Here is an 18468-nt window from a genome sequence, read left to right as displayed (position 1 = left end):
AGGGATACTGTTATCTGTGTAAAACAGACCGTTGTTATGAATAACAGACCGTTGTTTGGGACGCCTTTTTTTTTTTTTTTACCGGGGCACCGGAGGCGAAAAGAGTCCGGTAAATGTAGCCTATTTTAACGTAATGTAAACATGTCTGTCCTGTCTTTTTAGGGCATCCGTCTTTTGATATTTTATTGTGTTTTAAATTGTTTTACAGAACCCGGAGACTACGTTTCTATCTCGAACTGTAAAGCTGCAACCATAAACTAGACTGGCGGGTTCCTGGACTTGACGTACCTCACCTGATGATCGGCTGCTGCGCTCCGACCTGTCAACCACGTTACACTCATAGGTTACACTGCATAGGCTAGCTATTATTTTACATTCCTATTATGGACGTGTTTTTTTGCAGGTTACCAAAAATGATTTTGCACTGGAAATTCAGCTAATAATATAATACAAGCTTGCCTTTTGACAGTATGGCTCACCTTTAGCCTACATCATCCACAGCTTATAAAACGTTTTCAGTGCTGTAAAATGCTAAAAAAATTGTGCAATTTAAACATGAAATTAATTAATTTACTAAGATTTGCTTAACTGATTATTAATTGACCAGATCTGTACAGTAACATGAAGGCCACAACACACTGCTGTAATCAATAATAAATTCAGGAAAAACTTCCAGGACTATTTCTATGTATGCTTTGATTACAAGAAAAATACAAATGTTTAATGGTACCCTCCTTGAAATGATGATAAAGCATCCAGAGATGGATATCAGAGCTTGTGCTTTCCTGATGTTTCTTGTCAACTAATCTATGATACTGAAAACAATAATTCACCAAAGTGTCACATTACATATTGCTTGAGGTTATGGTATTATGTAAAAGAAATACTACAATTTAATCACATTAACTTTATTTATTATTACATCATGGTCTGAATAAAACATTTGTATTAACTGGACTATGAAAATAGCTGCTTCAAAATCTTCACTATCAATTTTATGTTTACCCTAAAAAGTGTAGGGTCAAATGTGGACATAATAAATAAACAAACAGTTGGTCTGTTCTTTCATTAGAGGTTTTCTGGTTTCATCATCATCACAGCTCCATAACTTCACATGATGTCCTCCTTCTGTTGGCACCGGCCACTCAGCTCTCACTGTGGCTCCTTAGAATCACAGTACACAAAAACTTAAGTTAAAACATGGTGGAGAGGTGTAGGACTGTCTGCTTCAGTTTAAGACATTTGTGTGATTTTACAGCAGTAAATGACAAACCCCCACCTCTATATGGTATTGATCATATGCCTTCCATGCGAGACTCCAGTTCCTTTCACAGATGTTTATTAACGCCAACACCGTAGAACTAAATGTTCAAGTAGACAAAATAAAAGACAACATCAGTTATTGCAATTATCACAGAAATAGCATGGCTTAGCAGCTAATACTGATAAAAAAAATACATGGAGCGATTCTAACCACTTTAGCCTGCTCCTCAACCAACGGCAGTCTTTAAAGTCAAAAATACATTCTTCATCATAAACCTCATTCACCAGTTCACGGAGCAGCATGGAGTGATAAACAAAAAAGGAGGGAGATGAACTAGCAGACATCACCACTACAGGTGCTCCTCGGTCTCTGTGTGAAGCTTACAGAGCTAACAGACGCTACTTCCTGTTTTTACTCATTTCAAAATAAAAGCATCAAAATGAATTTAAAAAACCCTCTGCATTTACAGTCAGTATGATACCAGCAAGATAACAAGTTGATGGATAAACATGGGGGGGTTGCAGCTTGTAGCCCGATCCTACCGGTCACTGTTCTGCTAACATGACGCCGTGGTCGTTAAATGTTAAACCGGTCCGGTAGAAGTCGGAGAGGAGCTACGGTTAGCATAGCTATCACGGAGCTAACAGCCAGCTAACTTATTTAGCCGTGTTAGCAAAGTGAATCGTTTATTCACATTAAAACTCTAAAATGAACTTGTCTTGGACGGTGACAGTCTCATATTTTGATATTTTACATCCACTTACACTATCATCGCTGCTTCTGGTGCTTCCTCTTCTTCTTCTTCGTCTTCTTCTTTTTCAACTGGCGGAAAGAGACACCCACGTGGGGGGGTGTTTGTGTTTGCCGTTGTGACCAATCATAAGAGGGCAGGCCTGGCCCCTTGGTCCCGCCCCCAAACAGTCAAAAGTCTGTGACTCGAGCGAGCAGAAGTGAACATGGAGCGCACAGAGGGAGAGAGGGAGAGAGCTGCTGCAGCCAGCACGCGCACAGCAGCTCCTGTGCACGTGCTGTAGAGTTTAATATACACATCAAGATGCATTTTTTAGCTCTTGCTGTGTATTTTTACTCGCTCACACCTGCCTGCACGCTCTCGGTTGTTGAATTTGTACGGGCGAGGACTAAAAAAGTGCACGCGGCAGTTAACTCTGCGCGTGTAATATAAGATAATTTGCGTGTGTGTATGTTTTATCGCTCGCTCAACATATGACATAAGTATGACGCCATACCAAGCACCTCTCCCAACCGAGCCGGGCCAGGGAAGTGGACCGTGCACGGAACACTTGCACTCACACCAGCAATAGAATCCAGACTTTAGGGGGCAAACGTGCTTGGGCACGGTACGATTGCCTAGTGTGAGTGCGCCCTGAATTACGAGTAGTCCTAATTCCAGTTTGAGATATCTTCAACGTCATTTTGACTAGTCACAATTCCAGTTATAGATATCTACAACTTAATTTTGCCTAATCAAAACTTAATTGCAGATATCTGAGAAGGGACATGCAGATATCTTTAATTGAGGTGAACATCCACTCATCCGACTCATCCACTGCCTACAAACTATCCAGAACACCGCCGCCAGAATCATCACCCGTACCAAGTCCTCGGATCATATTACACCAGTCCTCATGCAACTTCACTGGCTGCCTGTTCATCAACGTATACGTTACAAGCTCCTTCTGCTAACATTCAAAGCTCTCCATAACCAGGCCCCCCATATCTCTCTAATATGCTTCACCCTTATATCCCACCCCGTTCACTCCGTTCCTCATCCGCCGCCCTGCTTTCCACCCCCTCTTTCTCACTTACCACACTTGGTGCTCGGGCTTTTAGCTGTTCTGCACCTAGCCTCTGGAATTCACTCCCACTACACATACACACTCTGGACTCCATCGACACCTTCAAATCCTACCTCAAGACACACCTTTTTAAGTTATCCTACTCCCTATAACACTCTGTCCCCTAACCATTTTATCCACCTTATCTATTATTCTAGCCACACTGTATTTTCTTTGTATGTATTGTATTGTATTGTATTAATGTGCTACTGTATTTATAACTGTTTTTGTTTCTTGTTTCTGTCTCATTTCTTACATGTAAGGTGACCTTGGGTTTTTGAAAGGCGCCAACAAATAAAATGTATTATTATTACTATTATTATTAATATTATTATTATTATTAATTAAAGATATCTCAAACTGGAATTAGTACTAGTCGTAATTCAGTTACAGATATCTGTAATTCACATAGAGGATATCCGCAACTGAATTATAGATATCTGTAATGACAAACCCCATACACATGAATGGCAAAACTGACGTCATTTGTCCTAGGAAGAATGTAGTTGTGGATATCTGATATATTCTTTTTGATGAGGCAAAACTGAATTACAGATATCTGCAACACATATCCAGTCTGGCTTTTAAATGTTGAAATGGGTTGACATATGGAGAGTGTGTGAGCGATGGAAACTCCACATACACACAGCAAGAGATGAAGTGAAGACATAAAGCACAGAGTCAGATCTGAGCTCTCATAGGAGAACCTCAGAGAGGTGAGGAAGAATGAATCCACCTTTATTTTGAAAGGTGAAACTTCCTGTCACCTTCCAGTGACACAAGAAGACGAGTCCATGTGTGAATCAGTGAGCACAGAAAGCTGCATCAGTGTTGGCCACAGCAGAGCCATAAACAAGTAATAAACTATTAATGAGTAACAATAAAGGCTCCAGCTTCATCAACTGCTCCACCAGCACCAAGGCCAAAGTCCGTCTATGGATCTGCTGATCAGATCCCTGATCAGTTACAGCAGGTGGAATAAGTGCAGCTCAATAAATCAATCGATCGATCAATCGATCGATCAATCAATCAATCAATCAATCAATCAATCAATCAATCAATCAATCAATCAATCAATCAATCAATCAATCAATTTGTTTATTTCGGGCATGTCAATTAAATCATCATCATCACACTTCATCTTAGTTCAAGTAATACAATACACATGGCCGACAGGGAAAGCGGGAGAAGCTAAAGCTGATCTAGTCCCGCCCCCATTACCCACAGAATAAAATCTTTATCATAATCTTTTCTTTTTGCTTTTTACATTTTGACATAACATGTTCCAGCAGTAGGTAATATACAGAGCTGCAGTTTAGCTCTAGACAGTACATACAGATTACGTGTGTTTGCACATGTGTCCATATTAGTCCGTCATGAGTGAACAACAGTCTCATCCTGTAGCCTGACATGTCACAAAGTCCCAGAATGGTCCAATCGACAGAGGGCAAAGTCCAGTGTACTTATTATTTGTTGGGATGGTGTGAGAGCCCTTTTATGCCATTTTTCTTTTATTCATCCGTCTCCTCTGCAGCTTTCACCGCACTTACTGTAACTTCTCCATATCCTCACGAGTTTTGGCTACGTCGCATTATTGCCACAAACTCACGAACTGCTGAGATGTCAGAGCGCATCCTCATGCTGACGTAGCAACAAAGATGAGCAAAGAGCAGGTGGGATTGTTGTCCTGGATGTCTTGACTCCAGAAGAGGTGAAGACACATGTCCATCCATCCAGTCTCCTGGTCTTTCCTGTAGCTCTTTACCAGTGCAACACAGCACTGTCCCAGTGGCTAATAGCAGGGCTGTCCCCTAGAACCACTGCTGCTTTGCCTTGGAGAGAAGAGAGCTTCACCTCAGCCCCGACTGCTTTCCCTTTGCCCCTGTCTGTCACTCATGCTTGTAGCACCCTATAATGTAATCATTTCCTGAAAATGTGATACAATTTGTACTTAACTCGATCGAAATCGAGTAATTATGTATTACATTATCAGTAAAAATGTTATTACAATATCAGTCAGTCCATTATATTACATTATTGGTGGAGTTATTACATTATTGGGTTTTATTACATTTTCGATCGAGTTAAGTGCAAATTTTATTACATTTTGAGGAAATGATTCCATTATAGGGTGCTACGATGCTTTTAGCACATTTGAACATGTTGATGTGACTGATGAGTCATTTCAACCTCTGTCTCTGCCTCAGCTGGCTTTTATTCCTAAACATCCTCTGGCTCAACTCCACTTTACTACACTCGTAGTACACTCTTTAATATACTTACTTAAAATAATATAATAAAATAAATTAAATAAATACTTTAATACACTAAAATGTGGACTAGAAGTATATACTGAGTACACTAGGAGTATATAGATGAGTGTACTAGTTGTATACTTGAAAGTACTTTTATAAACTTAAAATGTTCCAGTTTAGTCCAAAGAAGTATTAAATGAGTATACCTCCTAGTACGCTACAAGTACATGGTCCATAGTATACTTGCTATACTTGTACTTATACTCAAGCATACTTAATATTTTCAAGTGAAAATTAGTTTGAAACAAGTGAAAATGATCTAAAAACAAGTTGATTTTTAGGTGGTGAGTCTTATTTTAAGTGGAAAGAGTTTAGTTTTGACTAGAAATGAGACATTTTGACAAGAAATAAGACCAATATTCTAATTCTTGGAAAGATTGTGAGTTTTTGCAGTGTGCTGACCTCACCTGAAGTATCTGACAAACACACACACACACACACACACACACACACAGTGGTTTAATAATCTTAACGTGACACTCATGTGTTTGTGTGTGTCTGTTGTGTAACTGTGATAATAATTATAGCTACATACCCAGAGGATTTGTACTTTACTTGAGTATTAGATTTCTTTGGTACTTATTCAGAGGCGGTCCTGGCTAGTTTTACGCCCTGGGCGAAACCATCCCTTGGTGCCCCCCCCCCCCCCAAAAAAAAGAACAAAAACCCCACCAACGAACAAACACACAAATATATTATAATCAGTGTTGGGGGGGGAGGGGGGTCTTTTAAAACGTATTCCCCTACAGATTACTGATTACATGTCCCAAAATCTGTAATCTGTAATGCATTTCGATTATTCAAGTAAAGTAATACTAATAGTACTTTCTGGATTACTTTTAGCGTATTTCAAAATCACCTGCCTGAGCGCCTTTAACACTGAATTTGATCTTACACATGATCTTATAGGCTACCGTGGTTCCTTTAAATTAAATCATCAATAAATGTGTTGTCAAACCACAGTTTAATTTGTTATTGATCATCCAGCCATATTTAAATGATTTTTTTAAATAGCCAATCACATAAAATTATAGGCTTAGGCTATATTAAAACTGAGCAGCTTGACTACAGCCTCTGAACCTCTAAAAAAAATACACAATTTAAAATAGGTTTTGTCTGTGAGTGTAGGGCCAGCAACATGATGATATTTTGAATATAAAGTAATGACAGGAACCACTGTTCCATAAATGTGCTTAAACTCACGTCTCTGCTGAAGTCGGTGTGGTTTTGGAAACAGCGTGACGTTGCTGTTAAACCAGCTCATTAGAAACATCACGACAGTCCAGGATTCTTTTTAACACATGATCCTGTCGCAGTTCATTCATGTTGTTTACCAGAGACCGGACATTGAAGAGGAAGAAGAGGAATATTGCTGCTGGGCATCCCATAGCAACATTACCAAAATGAAGCCAACTTCAGGGCGAGGAGTTTAGCGCTTAACCCTCCTTTCTTTCCCCGCATGAGAGCACTCTGGGCCGGCGGAGCATCCGACGTGAGACCTCAGCAGTCGCAAGTTGATCCCCCCCGCCCCCCTCCCCCTTGCCTCCTCTGACACACACACAACCTGTAGTAGACCCAGTATATGTAGTAGACCTATGACTCTCAGCAGCAAGTTGACGTGACATAGGGGCGCCCCAGCGACCACTCCACTAACTTGACGGCGATTTTTGTTTTGTCTTTTTTTTTTTTTTTTTGGAGAGCACTCGTGCGCCCTCACAAAGATTACGCCCTGGGCGGTCACCCATATTGCCCATAGCTAAAACCGGCCCTGTACTTATTACTCTACTTGAATACATTTCCAAGACAAATATTACTTTTACTGGAGTTAATTAGTAGGAAGGCTGAAAAGTACTGGTTACTTTCAGGTCTTTTTCTAAAATCCTATTGGACACAAGCTGTGTTTGTCTGTGAAGGAAACCCTAACCCCTAAAAGCAGCACATCAGTGCAGCTGAGCAGCAAAGAGTTCATTCTCACTAACAAGAGTTCAAAGCTCCTTACATTCATTTACAAACTATTAGAGTCATTCATTGATGTGAACAATAAGACATTTACTCTGACTCTGACTTTGACTTACAGTACATTTAAAAGCATGTACTTTTGGATACTTAAGTACCTTTAAAAGCAAGTACTTTTTTACTCTTACTGGAGTAACATGTGGACTGAGCTACTTTTACTTGTAACAGAGTACATGTTGACCAGTAGTATGTGTATTTGTATTAGAGTACTCTGTCTATGTCAGAGCTTTGTGTGGTGCAGTTCAACAGGTGCAGGTGAGATTCTGCCTAATGTGACGTCAGCGCCCCCTACTGTCATAAACCTGCACCTGCATCACAGAGCAAAGGATTCTGGGTAATGGTCCCATCAACAGAGGATTTGCTTTGAGGTGAAGAGTGAGAAGAACTCTGTAAAGAAGAAGAAAATGAGCTGATGATGAGTGTCGTTCTTCAGAGACGTTTCACTGCTTCACTTCCACTAACACTGAGTCACAGCACATTTTTACAATCTTTAGTCAACAATATCCACTATTTCATGTTGTTCAGCTGCTGGGAGGAACATGGAGCTGGGCTTCCTATCAGTCATCACTGCAGTCCTCACATGGAAATGGATCGGGGAGTTTTTCTGCCACGTTGTCCTCCAACACTTACAAAACATTGATTAAAGCTGTGAACCATCATCCATGTTGTCCTTTTTAATGTTGCTGTAACCCAGTAGATGATTGGCTCTAATTATAGGAATATAGAATAGAATAATATTGTTTGTTGACCTCAACATTGATTTATTTCAGGCAGCAGAAAGCTCTTATCGTCCCCACAGAAACATGAACATGACCTACAGTTACTATTGTTTGTGCATTAAAGGAAGATTGAAGGCAGTGATAACCTGTTATGAGCTGTGATATATTGTGTGGATGCTGAACTCATTGTATTGTGTTGGTGTGTGTGTGTTGCTTGCACTGATAATGTGCATTATAGACGGAGAACCTGCTAAATATGTTCATTACCAGCAAAAGCAATGTTCTGAATTTAAACATTGAAGTGTTTGATTTGTGTTTTTACTGTTTCACAGTTGATAACTTAAAGGATTCATGTAATGGTTAAAAAGAGATGAGACGAAATGAATCATATTTCATGGTTAAAAGTAAAAGTAAAAGTATTGTAATTCATGGAAAACAGCTCAAATCATCACATTTCATGGCAAAAAAAAAAAGCTAGAATAATTTATGGTTGTTTTAAAATGTGTAAAAATAAATATTCCATTTGATAGGCTATAGATCTAAAACCTGTACAGTTAAAACAATGTTTTCCGGGGCGGTGTTTGGCTCAGTTGGTAGAGCACCCGCCCCATGTGTTGAGGCTGTAGTCCTCGCTGCAGGCGGCCCCGGTTCGAGTCCCGCGTCGGACGGCCCTGTCCTGCATGTCATTCCCCCCATCTCTGCCTCCCATTTCCTGTCACACTCTCAACTGTCCTATCAAATAAAGGCAAGAAAAGCCAAAAAATATACTAAAAAAAAAAAAAAAAAAAACAATGTTTTCCTTTAGTCACTATTGTATTACAGTACAGTACATTGTGTTGAGCCATTTTTGATAGTAACATTTTATATATCCCATATTCCTTTAGTGTTGTTGTTGGTGTTATTAAATATTGTCCTATAGTTTTCTTTTCTACAGAGCTTTATAATATCGGTTCACTTATTCTGATACTTACATTTATTTTCTGCCTCTTTAGTTCTTTGTTGAATAAATTCTCTGTAGAGTGTATTTGTCTTTTGACAGGCGTTTCCTAATCCCTTCATGATCCATGGTCCATCTATAGACTTTAGTTTGCTGCTTTGTTGTTTCACTGGACACTTTTTCTTTAATAATGATGTGAATATTCTTACAATGTTCTATACATTGTCAATATGGTTTCCATTATAAAGTGTTTCCAAGTCATTCCTAAACACATTGATGCTTTCCTCTGTCCTCACTCTGCTGTAATGTGTTTTATTTATTTGTCTTGTACTTGCTGCTGTAACAGAGTTAAGGAGTTAGTAATTCCACTAACTGTAATTCTGTTATTATGGAAGCTGCACTACACTTAGTTTATTATTATTATTGATCTGCCTGTTACAATATGAAGTCGTTCACTCCTTTATTTATTTTTTATGTATTTATTATGATCTATGAGTTAGAAGCTCTTATTTTGAAAGGCCACACTAACGAGCCCCTGCAGACTTGGCGGGTTGACCCGTTTCTAGGCAACAGTCTGCTGTGGGAGCCTCGTGGTAGGTTGACTTGTACTGAGCTCCGTTAATCTAACTTTCTATTTGAGGGTTAAAGGTGACTTTATTGATCATACATGTGAAGATCTGCTCCAGACAACAACTGCTGATGTTCTGTGATGATGCTGAGTGAGAGACATGACAAGTTCATTGATACGGAAAAGCTTTTCACTCACTTTGATAGCTTCATGTTAGCTTGTGGCTAATCCTAGCAGCGTGACTGTTGAACAGGCAGAGAGTGTTGTGAAGGTTATTCTGGGCTGTGGTTCTGCTGGCTCCACTGGTTTTTGGATATAGGCTCATGCTGAACATTGTATTGATAAACTCATCAGTCATTCTGTGCTGATTGGGATGTAGCAGATCAGATCTGTTTAATAGCTAACGTTTAGCTTCATTGTTGCTGTGGAGCCGTGGTTCTGCTGGACTTCTTCCTGTCTCTGCCCAATCACAAAGGAGAGGTTTCATCAGCAAAACTTCACACTCTTTTAACCCTCCTCTTGTCCTTCTCTGTTCCCTTCCTCCTTCCTTCCTTCTTTCTTTCCTTTCTCTCTTCCTTCTTTCCACAATCATTTTCCCCTTCCTTCCTTCCTTCCTTCCTTCCTTCCTTCCTTCCTTCCTTCCTTCCTTCCTTCCTTCCTTCCTTCCTCTTTTGATCCAATTGACCCTCCATCTTTCTTTCCTTCCTTTTTCCCTCCTTCTTTTCTCCCTTCCTTCTTCCTTCCTAGAATAAATCTATTCCCTCCCTCCATCTATATTTCCTTCCCCTTTCCCTTCCTTCTTTCCTCCCATATTTCCCTTTGGTCTTCCTTCCTTCCTTCCTTCCTTCCTTCCTTCCTTCTTCGTCCAATCTGTTCCCTCCCTCCATCTATCTTTCTTTCCCCTTTCCCTTCCTTCGTTCCCTTTGTCCTTCCTTCCTTCCTTCCTTCCTTCCTTCCTTCCTTCCTTCCTTGACCCAGGTGGACAGCAGGAGGGTTAAGAGACAAAAAACACATTGATCACATCATTTTGTCTCTAGTCTTTGGTTTAGAATAAAAAACCAGATACATCTACATGAATTTGGTTTCTAGTTTCAAAATAAAATAACAATAACAGGAATTTTTCTTTTTTTTAAATAGTTTTTTCATTTCTTGATTGTGACACCAATGATGTCATATTTTCTTTTAGTGTTAAAATAAATGCCAGACTTGTGTTTTTAAATGATAATAAATGATGGATGATGTGATGAGACTCAGACCTGAAACAGTGAACATTTAACACTCACCTGTTCATATTCTTCTCAATGTAACGCAGTGCCACCTAACAACCACAAGGGGTCAGGGCATGAACTTCTCTGTCCTGTAGCTTTGACAGTGTTTAAAGAAAAGTCCAGTAAATAGCTGTTCAAAGCAGGAGGTCAGCTTGTGGAAACATCAGTGTGCTTCACCATGGTCTGACTGGAGTTTTCTTCACTAACAGCTTCTCCTTCATGGATGCTGACGACCTGTGAGCTCCATGAAGGCTCATGACAGAGGCTCATCACAGCTGCTGCTGCTACATCACATGCTGTCCACCTGGATTCATCAGCCAGCACATCTTCCCATGTGTCACAGCTGATCTACAGGGATGACTGTTGCTGCCCTACGGAAGCGCTCCTCTGTGTATCAGTCAGTTTTCACATTCAAATAATGTCGTTTATTTTGTCTCCAGCTAGGCTTATATACATACAGTGTACATGGTCGAAACATATAGCTTCTCTCTTTCGTTGTGCACTGTCTGATATGTTCTTGACACTTTTCTGTACGTGATAGCTACTTACTGCTGTGTACATTCAGCACAGTCATTTGAGTTTGAGTTGAATGAAATGTGCTACATTAAGACTCTGTTTAAAATGCTTGAAAATTCAACTGTTAAGTGTTATTGCAGGATATATTGAGACTTTTATTTGTTTACATTAAAAAAAAATGTCATTATGAAAACTCAGATGCAAATTTTGCATTTTGCATTATGCAATCTTTTCTTTACATTTTATCAACCTTGACCACATGTATTGTTCATTACAGATGTGGAAGTTGTGAAAATCATTGTTAATCATTAATAAATGCATAACATTAGATTTATTAGACCTAATAAGGCATTGTTCTCGCTTTAGATCCAGTACCTGCAAAAGACCTGGATTCATCAGCCAGCACATCTTCCCATGTGTCACAGCTGATCTACAGGGATTCAGGCAGCGTTCACACAGACTCTACACAAAGGTCAGAGACAGTCACATCCACCAGCACTGATACACAACTCTGAGGATTCATCTATTAGTATTAAGTTTATTAAGTTACCAAGATGGTCGGCTACACAGCTGGTGAGTTTCTAAGACTGAAATGGTCTGGGTATCATCACATAATCCATATTTGTTCTTTTTCTAAAGGAAAAAAACCTGTAAATCTGCTGTTTCAAAATGAAAATGGAAAAAAAAACCTTTTGGCATCAGAATAGAAAAAACAAAAACTGTCAAAATGGTGCATCTTTGGTGTTTGACAGTTTCTCTTACGCCTGATTTCCACCGAGGCCGTCAGCGCCGCGGAACGTCAGCGTCGCGGTTTTGCTCCGTCCTCTGCCCGGCGTCAATCCCCACCGGACGTGTTACGGCAGCGAAGCGCTGCCTTGCGAGCCAGGCGTATTCACGCGAGAATACGGAACGTACGCGAGATCGTTGCTCTTGATACAGTGTAGAGCGGTTGATATTAACAAAGTGGCGACAGCTGATGTCGCCACTTTGTTAATATCAACCACTCTGATACAGTGCAGCTATGACTGGAAATGGCTATGCACTCCAGGACGACCGGAAGTTTCCATGACGACCGCTTCTGCACCTAGTCGACTACAGCTGACTTTTTCTCCGACTTGAAGAACTGTTGATTTGGCCATCTATCCTCAATATTGTGCTTCTTCTACCATGGGTAAGTTTGCTCGTCAGTTTCTATAGTTGTCTGATTTTATGTAGTTTCATTATGTCCTGCTTTTTTGTGCTGAATTGACACTGTGATTACATAACGGTTACATAATGGCTACTGTTAAATGTCCGGTTACAGGACACGGATCAATGATTTGTGGCTTTCTTTTGTGTGTGTGTTTATAAAACAATAAATTAATAATAATTAGTATAATATAAGTAGGCTATATATAGTATAATCAGGGTGCGATTTGCCGGGGTGGATTTACCCCCCCCCCCCTGTTTTCTCCTTCTCATCCCCTCTACAGTAGCGCACAGCGTCTCCCAGACTGTCATGTAGCTTACGGTAAATTGTCATTAAAAAAAACAAAAGCCGAGTCTCAATTAGACGTTTTTGTCTCTAGATTTGAGCTAATAAAAAATAAAATAAAAAATATCGTGAGTTGATGTCGATGTGACTGTATTGGCTACAAACTACAGCCCCCCCCCACCCCCCACTGTTTTTATTCACAAATGCTATAATAACAGCCTAATAATTATTATTTCTTGTGTATTGTTCACATACAGTGCCTGTAAGCAGAGGGAGAACACTGGGATTAGTTCTCCTTCTTGAAGGACTGCAGAGGAGGCGTAGAGGGAGAAGGAGCAGATTTTGGGTCCATCCCCTCAACCAGCAAAGACGACAACAAGGCGATTTTTACCATCTGGTGGCCGAACTGAGGCTGGACAGCCAACGTCACCACCAGTATTTCAGAATGAGTGCCGAGCAAATGGACGAACTTCTGTCCTTCATTGGCCCTGAAGTGACCAGGCAAAGCACGAACTACAGAGCTGCCATAGAACCTAAACAGAGACTGGCTGTAGCACTAAGGTAAACCACAAACAAATGAAATCACAGACCACAAGCTGAAGAAACAGTTTTAATACTTTTCAAATAAAAATGTGAACATATACACGTAATAAGTATTTAAAGTGTTTAAAAAATAGCAAAAGTGAAAGAGATTAAAGAGCTTTTAAAAAACAGAATAAAAACTTAAATACTTTAATATAGTAACATAAAAAAAAGTAAAATCTTCAGGTAAACAAACAATTATTCTCATTTTACATTTAGGCTACTACATGTCTGTGTAGTATGGCCCTGTAGCATTTGGGTCTTCCCAGTCAGAATGTAGCATTTCTGTGAATGCCCCTGTTTGTGGGGGGTGGTTAACGGGCCGGAAATGTCCTGGAGTGGGGGGAGGCAACGGTGCTCTAGGAGGAGGAGGAGGTTGAATTTGTCTAGTGGCTTGATGATCCTGGCCTCTTTCAAGGTTGTGCAACAGTGACAGGATCTCAATTTTTGCCTGTTGTCTACTGTCCTTATTTAGTCTGTGCAACATTGGGACAATGCTCAAGGCAAAGTGGTACGCCTCATCCAGGTCCCCATCAGGCATATGAGGTTTCGGCACCGGCTGCTCCAGCAAAGACATCAGTCGCTCCCCAATGTCTGCGTCTGGTCTTTGGCCTCTTCTGTTTTCACGGGGCGCCCGCGCTGCAACAGCCGGTGTTGATGTCCTGTCCCTGGGGCTACGGGACCTAGACGTAGATGGTGCTGGGGTTGATGGAGCCAGAGATGCAGAGAGTTGTGAGATGCCAGGGGTGCTGGAATGATCCTCAGACCCTGACAAAGACTGAGGGGTACCTGACCACTCCTCATCGACCTGTGACTGGCTCAAATTGCTTTTTGAGCTATATGAAAAAAAAATAGACATAGGAACAATTTGCATATGAACATACCAGTTTTATATACAAGTTCTCACCACTTTAATAGTGCACTTTGAAGAAACATTTTTTACAACACTACTGTTATCAGTATTGTTTGAGGCTTCAATAATTTAATGAAATTTACTTTTGTTTAAGTAATTGATACAGACCTCCTAGGTTGGATGTAGGGCAAAAGGAAGGACATGATGTCCGTATATTTCCACTCCTTTTGTGTGCCACCTGCTGAGCCACTTGGAAGGTTTTTTTTCTTGTTTTTCACAAAAGCATCCCTTAAAACCTTCCATCGCGCTTTACACGTATCAGCTGAAACAAAGGAGAGACACAGGTGAATATCAAATGTTCACATATAACTTATATTTATTTGCTTCTTCCCTCACAGGTACATGGCTTCCGGGGATTCGCTACTGAGTCTGGCATATAGCTACCGCCTGGGGCACACAACAGTCATGAAGTCAGTCCACATGGTGTGTGCTGCCATTGCGAAAACCATGATGGAGAGGTTCCTGCCCAGGCCAACACAAGACACATGGGAGGAAGTGGCTGATGGCTTCTGGAATAAATGGAACTTTCCAAACTGTCTGGGAGCAATAGATGGGAAACACGTGACCATCCAAGCCCCACCACAGACCGGGAGTCAGTTTTTTAATTATAAAAAAACCTTCTCCATAGTGCTGTTGGCACTTGTGGACTCCAACTACAAGTTCAGGGTCATTCAGGTGGGGGACTTTGGAAGGACCAGTGATGGCGGTGTATTTGCTGGGTCAGCTCTGGGGAGAGGAATGGAGACCAAGTCACTTCATGTCCCACCCAGTACCTCTCTGCCTGGCGCTGCTCACTTGGGAGATGTGCCACACGTCATGGTGGGTGATGCAGCCTTTCCACTTAAGCCATACCTAATGAGACCATTCCCTGGACTGAACCTCACACACAAAAAGAGGGTTTTTAACTACAGACTTTCAAGGGCAAGGATGGTGGTTGAGAATGCTTTTGGCATTCTCTCATCCAGGTGGAGAGTTCTGCATCGCAGGATCAACCTGCACCCACAACACGTGGACACCCTCGTTGTGGCTGCATGCATCCTCCACAACTTCCTGCTTGCCCCGAGGGAGAATATGAGGTTGCTGGAGGAGGCAGAGCAACAGGGGAGAAACCTGCCACCCGTTCGCAACATGGGAGGAAACAGGGCCTCAAGAGAGGCCTGTCATGTGAGGGAGATCTTCTCCACATATTTCAGCTCCCCACAAGGCAGTGTGTCCTGGCAGGACAGGATGATTTAAAAGCTTTTTTTTTTAAAGGCGTGAAAAATGTATATATTTGTAAATTTGATCTTTTGTCTTCTGTTTTTGTTTAGCTCATGTATGTTGTCTGCTAATGACAGGGGTGGAATCTAGTAGAAGTCCGTCTAGGACTTTGTTCCCTCCTTGCGCAGCATTATACGCTTTTTTTTGTGCTAAATAAATGAACCTGAACTGAACCTGAACCTGAAATAGATGTCAGATCTTGTTTTTTTATCATTCTCATTGCAGATTTATTGTTCTATTATTCTAAAGGTGGCATCATCATTCATTGTAAATAAAACACTTAAAAATTAGCCTGCTGCTTCACAAATTGTAGTGTCAACTGTCACACCCCATTGTAAATGCAGTGCCACTCTGTCAGCAATTTACATTAGCATAGAGACTGAAAGTTGATACACTTCCCCCACAGCTGACTATTTCAACAATATTTAACACTGGGCAGTTAGTTACATTTTCAATAGGTAGCCTATTTATAATAGTAGCCTATTACATAGGCTATTTGTACCTTTAATACCACTGCTGTGTGAAATATCTTCTGTGTATTTCCTCTTTACAGAAAAGACAGAAAGTTTAAAATAAAAACAAAAGGTTGCAAGTACAAAAGCTTAAAAGTTATTCAGTCAAGTAGCCTAGGCTACTTCTAAAGAAAACGAATATTTTATAAAGTCATTAAAAATGTTCAGTGACTTTCACTGATCAGGACAGGGTAAGAAATAGGTAATGTGCTATATTAATAAATAATTAAACAGTTTACAGATACTCAACGGTAGTTTAAACAGTTTACAGATACTCAACGGTAGTTTCTGTAACGTTAAGTTTTTAGAATCACATTTGTAGCATCTTGGCAATAGTTTAACTACTTTATACTCACCATCCACTCCCAAAACTCCTGCAATTAAGTACCAGGCTTTGTCCTTTCTTCCGTTGTCCTTGTAAAAAGGATCAGATGTGTCATAGATCACTTTGTGTTTTTCCACTTCGACAATCAATCGCTCATCGTCCATCCTGCCGAGTCCGACCCTCTGATCAATTGACCGTTGCCTGGTAACACCGGTAACGTTCATGACGTAATGTTGTTGTGAAGTCATACACGTGTGTGGTTGTGAAGTTAGATGACGTGCATGTTGTGTTTTATTTTGAAAGGGGGCGGAAGTGTTTTACTTTGATACAGTGTCTGACTTCCTGTCTGGTGCGATCGGCTCTGTTGAGCTTGACGCGATTTAGCAACGGGAGCGTCAAAAATAGAAGTGCTGCGGATTGATAGCGCTGCGGCGCGGAGAGCCGCGGCTGGGACGCTGCTGAGACGTGCCGCGGCGCTTCCGGTGGACATATTAATATTGATTAGAGTGACAGCTATCGGCAGCGGTGACCGCGACGCTGACGTTCCGCGGCGCTGACGGCCTCGGTGGAAATCAGGCGTTATTTGGCTTTTTTTTAGATTTATTCACTCCTGATGTCCTCTTCCTGTCTGTGCACTGAGCTACTGTCTCTGTCAAATGAGAATGAAAATGAGACACCATGTCTGAATGAGAGTAACTGTATAAATAAAGGTTAAATAAAAAATGAAATGAAAAGATTAATTAGAAAAACTCGGAATTTGAATTATTTTTCCGACTTTTTGGATTTTCTTTCTTTCTGTTAAGAAACAAAAACCAAATTGACCAAATTATTTTGTTACTAGTCTTTGGTTTAGAATTAAAAATCAGATCCATCCATATGAATATGGTTTCTGGTTTCAAATTAAATAATGATAAAAAGGAATTAAAAATTAAGCAGAAGAAGAATTTCATGTCTTGGTTGTGACACCACATGTTTATTAGAGATACATTTTTCATTGAGTTAAGAAACAAAAAACAAATTGATCACATGATTTAATTTCTAGTCTTTGGTTTATAATGATGTTTTTAAATGATAATAAATGATGGATGATGTGATGAGACTCAGACCTGAAACAGTGAACATTTAACACTCACCTGTTCATATTCTTCTCAATGTAACACAGTGCCACCTAACAACCACAAGGGGTCAGGGCATGAACATGAATGAAGACTCATATGAAAGTGGTGTGTTCAGGTAGAAGGTCACATGACCAGGCTGGACTGCAGGCTCACTTCACTGTGTTTCAGAGTGGACTGGTTTCTGGCTCTAGTCTGAGCAACATGACTGGGAACACAGTCAGTCCACTGTTGAAGAACCATAACAACTGTAACCTACAGACTACATGAGTATAGTAGTTACAGGAGAAGCTTATGCACTGCAAAAAACCCCAAATCTTTACAAGAATATTTGTCTTATTTTCTTGTCAAAATGTCTCATTTCTAGTCAAAACTAATCTCTTTCCACTTTAAACAAGACTCATCACCTAAAAATGAACTTGTTTTTAGATCATTTTCATTTGTTTCAAACTAATTTTCACTTGAAATAAGTAGAAAAATCTGCCAGTGAAAGCAAGTTTTTTGTGCTTGTAATAAGAAAGAAAAACTTGCTCCACTATCAGATTTTTCTACTTATTTCAAGTGAAAATCTGCTTGAAAGAAGTAAAAAGTGTCTAAAAACAAGCTGCTTTTTATGTGATGATTCTTATTTTGAGTAGAATGAGATTAGTTTTGACTGGAAATAAGACAAATGTTCTTGGTAAGAGTTTGAGTTTTTGCAGTGTGGGTTAAGGTAGGAGCCAGCCAATCATCTTCAATCAAACACTATGACAACTAGTATCATATATCGCCGTGACGACAGACAGGACGTTGGATGTGACGTGAGAGAAGTGACATTGTCAGCGAGCC

This window comes from Trachurus japonicus, chromosome 13 (genome assembly GCF_045865225.1).
Source record: "Trachurus japonicus isolate A0001 chromosome 13, Traja_1.0".
Classification (NCBI taxonomy): domain Eukaryota; kingdom Metazoa; phylum Chordata; class Actinopteri; order Carangiformes; family Carangidae; genus Trachurus; species Trachurus japonicus.
This window is presented reverse-complemented; position numbering follows the sequence as displayed.